Here is a 6,000-nt window from a genome sequence, read left to right as displayed (position 1 = left end):
CAAAGAAAGTGTTGAGAGTATTTCTACCTTCTGGGGTGTCATATTGGATAACTATGTGAAATTCACCGACTGTGAGAAGGTAAGACACCATACCAATTGCAAATGATGTTTTCGGATATAGAATGTTGAATTTTGTCAAATTGGGTGTGAAATTTGTTGCAGATCATGATCACAATAAACTACCATAATTCACATTGGTATCTGTTGGTGTTGGATATGGTAGATCATGTTGTAACAATATATGTATGTTTACAACTGAAGCAGCTAAACAGAGAGTGAAGGATGCTAAGAGATTGGTATGTATGTATGTATGTATGAAAGGACATTATGTAAATTATAATGCATAATTTTTTTGGTGCATAACTTCTTCTATTTTAATGCAGATTAAAATATTAGATTCTTATAATAAGAAACGCATTTGGGTTGAGTCCTGTGGATCTCTAGGAAAGTATCCCTTGAAAAATTTCAAATTTGTGGAGCATAAGAAGAATAAGCAATTGAATGGGTATGAGATGTTATCACAAATAGAAAGCTTAATTTATGCAGTATTCATCATAATTGACATGTGTGGTTTTCAAATTTTGTAACAGATATGATTGCGGCATGTATGTGATGATGTGGATGGAATCGATCGGTTCTACAGGGGCAACTGGTGATTTTGTAAGTGGATAGAAAAAATCGTTTGTGGTAAAATTGTTAAAAGTCGTATATTGAATGCTGTAGTTGACAATACTTAACGTTCTGACAATTTGAATATAGGTTGTTGGAGACTGGGATCGATCGCGAGTATTAAACGATCTCGTAAGCCACAATCAAAATGAACGAAGACAGGAGATAACAAAAGCTGCAATATTACATAAGAATAACAAAAGAATGCAATGATGTAAATGTAGGGTTAATTTTGTATAAGATTTATAATTTTGTATACGATTTATATTTTCGTATGTGAATATAATTATGAATGAGATGAGAAAAGTTAGCAGTATGTTGTTGTACATGTTGATACAATTTCGTATGTGAATATAATTTCGTATACAAAAGGGTCATGTTGATACTTGGAAGTAAAAGGCAAATTTACAATATGGCCAAAAGGATGTAATTTTTCAATCTAACCGGTACAATTATACCGGTTTTATGTGAGAATATGTCTAAATAATGTGTCGACACTAATATAGTTTGTGTCGATATTTTTTTTCCAGAATGAATGAAAAACAGGGTGCACCATAAAGTGTCGATCCATATATAAAAAGTGTCGATCCCAAAATCATCTAACCCAAAAGTATAATGTAATATGTAATTTTTCAATCTAACCGGTACAATTATACCGGTTTTATGTGAGAATATGTCTAAATAATGTGTCGACACTAATATAGTTTGTGTCGATATTTATTTCCAGAATGAATGGAAAACAGGGTGCACCCATAAAGTGTCGATCCATATATAAAAAGTGTCGATCCCAAAATCATCGAACCCAAAAGTATAATGTAATATGTAATTTTTCAATCTAACCGGTACAATTATACCGGTTTTATGTGAGAATATGTCTAAATAATGTGTCGACACTAATATAGTTTGTGTCGATATTTATTTCCAGAATGAATGGAAAACAGGGTGCACCATAAAGTGTCGATCCATATAAAAAGTGTCGATCCCAAAATCATCGAACCCAAAATTATAATGTAATATGTAATTTTTCAATCTAACCGGTACAATTATACCGGTTTTATGTGAGAATATGTCTAAATAATGTGTCGACACTAATATAGTTTGTGTCGATACTAATTTAAATATGAATGGAAAACAGGGTGCACCATAAAGTGTCGATCCATATATAAAAAGTGTCGATCCCAACATCATCGAACCCAAAAGTATAATGTAATATGTAATTTTTCAATCTAACCGGTACAATTATACCGGTTTTATGTGAGAATATGTCTAAATAATGTGTCGACACTAATATAGTTTGTGTCGATACTAATTTAAATATGAATGGAAAACAGGGTGCACCATAAAGTGTCGATCCGTATATAAAAAGTGTCGATCCCAAAATCATCGAACCCAAAAGTATAATGTAATATGTAATTTTTCAATCTAACCGGTACAATTATACCGGTTTTATGTGAGAATATGTCTAAATAATGTGTCGACACTAATATAGTTTGTGTCGATACTAATTTAAATATCAAGTGTTTTCCACCGTTTACGATATATAGTACTCTTAATCGAGAAACCCTAAACATAAAGGCAAGCAGGCAGATCTTCCTCTTTCTTCTACCGTTATCATAAGTGACGACCAGATATTCAGGTAAATTTATCGATATTTTATGGGTTTGATTGATTTCTATATTGGAGTTTTTATCCTGAATGTGTTTGTGTTCCATTGTAATAGGGGTAACATCCAACCAAAATGGCTCCAAAACGTCAGCGTCAGAAGCGAGGTCTTTCTCAAAGCTCTTCTCAACCCAGTTCTTCTCAACCACCTCCTTCTGTAACAAACGATTCTTCTGAGGAAATCAGGTCCTTCGAAACTCTGAACTTTAGATCCGACATGGAGAAACAAAGATGGCAGACGAGTTTTAAAGTAAGGAAGATTCGTCCCGAACGTGTCATTGACCTGGGTTTCTTGTTTGATGATAAATATGCATTTAGTTTTAAATCCACATTTACATCTTGGGGTTGGCTTGAATTCCTTGGTGTAGAACCAAGATATTATCCCAACCTAGTTAGAGTCTTCTACAACAATGCTTCCTTACAGCACGAGCCTAATAAGACTAATATAATAGGAATTAATACACATGTCATGGGGAAGGATATATATATCTCCAGAAACTATTGCGGAGGGTTTAGGTGTAGCGAATACAGGGGATTCAGATGAAAATGGTGTAGATTGGTCTACAATTAAACGGGTTACTAGAAATAGCCCAATTCACCTCGATGTAGAGTCGAGAGTGTTTCACAAAATGCTCACATGGTATATCCGGCCTAGTGGGGGAAAACATTCAACGCTTCGAGACAGCGATTATTGGTGGATAGCAAAGTATAAATCCAAAACGGCTCCAAACATTGCAAAACTCATATTTAATACAATTGTATATGGTCACAAAGGGAGCAACAATTTCAACTACACTACCATATGGATGTGTCATCACCCATCTGTTGAAGAAGAAGGAAGTTGATTTTTCACATGACGCCCCTGTTCGATTAACCCGCAAGATTGACATGGTATTTATTAAAAAAGCGAGATATGATTTTGTTGAAAAACTCGGTTGGAAGCGTGTCAAGGAGGTCGGATTAGATCAAGAGAGGGAGGAAATGGACCCCGTTGGCCATGAAGAAGAGCAACCAAGTGGAGACGCAATGATGGAAGAAGCTCCAGTTGCAGAGGATGTCACAATTAAGACCGTGATGGAATACATGGTTAATTTTCGGGAGCATATTGATTCCCTTGTGAGTGGAATGCGATCCGATATTTCATCATTGCAACGTGAAGTCTCCATGTTGCGTAACGAATTACGTCAACGACATCAAACGAGTTAGGTAATTCATTATCTATGTTTCTTAACATTTACACGTTCTGAACTTTATTTTATTTTCTTTTAACAGATGTGGACAACCAAGCGGTCGCAGAAGATGAAGCTGACGATGAAGATGACGATGATGATGACGATGAAGCTGGCGATGAAGATGATGACGATGATGATGATGAAGATGATGATCCAAACAAGTATATCGTGTCTGCAACGCCGCCTTCAAGAAAACTTTTAATTTTTGATCTCAATGGTGTCCTTGCCTACATCCCAAGACTGCCGGCAGGTTTTAATTCTATTCTTTTGTATCCATTATTTTAACATATAAGCGTAGAACTTTAATCTCATTTTCTTCATGTTGTAGATGTTGTCCTCAGAAGAGGATTATTTGAATTTATGCAATTTCGTGTCGACAATTTTGTTGTTGCCCTTTGGTCTTCAAAGATGAGGTTAGAACATGTTTGAGGCAACTGAATTACTGTAGTCAAAATCGTTAATACACATTTGAATGTTAACATTCAAACTTGATTACAATCTCAGGCATAACGTCGACCGTGTACTTGAGAAACTACCTGTATTTTCCGAGCATTTTCTATTCGTGTGGGTAAGATGAATGTCATTACAGTTTGCTGACTTTTCGTTGTCTATGATTCCTACATATTTATGTTCGACTATTTGTGAACAGGATCAAAAAAAATGCAAAACATACGATTCTGTTACCTACTGTAAAGATCTCAATGATGTTTGGAACGCGTGTCCAGATTTTAACGAGCTAAATACACTTTTGGTCGATGATTCAGCGGAAAAAATGATTTATAATCCGGTAAGTTGCATTTATGCAATATGTTTTTCCAGTTGAACAGGTGTTCAGACATTGATGATCCAAACAACTTATGTGTTTATATAGAAATACAATTACATATGTCCACATACCTTTGACGCTGCTTCCCATTCGAACGACAAAGCTCTAGGTATGACACAAATTTATTCATGCTTATGCGAATTTAATTTATTGTTAGTAAAATTGCACCTCATTAGTTTGATAATTGAAATTATTTATGTATGTCCTCAGAAAAAGGCGGAAACATACGAGAGTATTTGGAAAATTTGTTGAAGGCCTCTAATGTTCCGGACTTCGTTAGAAACAACCCTTTTCCATCGGATTAATTTTGTTTGTCGGTACATTATTTAAACATTCTTGTGTATTTATATTTTGGTGTGATTATATGGTGTGTATTTTTCATTAATTATTCCATATTTGCTTCTATGTGTACATATACATTTGAGTGTCTATACTTTTTTAATATATTGTAAAGTATCTATCCTTTTTATAAAAGTGTCTATACTTTTTCCACTGTGGAAAACATTAATTTAAGGTTATCTTTTGAGTGAGTTTTAAGATAATTTTTATTATAGGCGTCTAATGATTATTTTTACGTTACGGTATATATTATTATTAAATTAAAAATTCTTAATATTATTTTATAAAATATCAAAACAATCAATTAATTTTTTGTGCAAATGAAATTATTAAATTAATATTGTAGGTGGAAAACATGAAACATACTTAAAAAATATTGAAACATAAATTACATATCTTTAAAAAAAGTATCGATCCTTTTTATAAAAGTATGGACACTTTCAACATATTATAATAAAATAGGTAAATTTGCAATATAACCGGTATAAATATACCGGTTTTATGCGCGAATAGGTCTACAACCTATATCGACACTTTTTAATATTGTGTCGGTACTTTATGTCCATATTGGAAGAAAAATGTGTCGATACGATTTAAAAAATTGTCGACATTTACACATCGGAACCCATAATTATAATGTAATAGATAATTTTGTAATATAACAGGTATAAATATACCGGTTGTATGAGCGAATAGGTCTACAACCTATATCGACACTTTTAATATTGTGTCGGTACTTTATGTCCATATTGGAAGAAAAATGTGTCGATACGATTTAAAAAAGTGTCGACATTTACACATCGGAACCCATAATTATAATGTAATAGATAATTTTGTAATATAACAGGTATAAATATACCGGTTGTATGAGCGAATAGGTCTACAACCTATATCGACACTTTTTAATATTGTGTCGGTACTTTATGTCCATATTGGAAGAAAAATGTGTCGATACGATTTAAAAAAGTGTCGACATTTACACATCGGAACCCATAATTATAATGTAATAGATAATTTTGTAATATAACAGGTATAAATATACCGGTTGTATGAGCGAATAGGTCTACAACCTATATCGACACTTTTTAATATTGTGTCGGTACTTTATGTCCATATTGGAAGAAAAATGTGTCGATACGATTTAAAAAAGTGTCGACATTTACACATCGGAACCCATAATTATAATGTAATAGATAATTTTGTAATATAACCGGTATAAATATACCGGTTTTATGCGCGAATATGTCTACAACCTAAAATGTGTCGATACCA

Source organism: Hibiscus syriacus, unplaced genomic scaffold, assembly GCF_006381635.1.
Source record: "Hibiscus syriacus cultivar Baekdansim isolate YM2019G1 unplaced genomic scaffold, ASM638163v2 tig00116951_pilon, whole genome shotgun sequence".
In the NCBI taxonomy this organism is placed as follows: Eukaryota; Viridiplantae; Streptophyta; class Magnoliopsida; order Malvales; family Malvaceae; genus Hibiscus; species Hibiscus syriacus.
Note: the sequence above shows the minus strand (reverse complement) of the source record.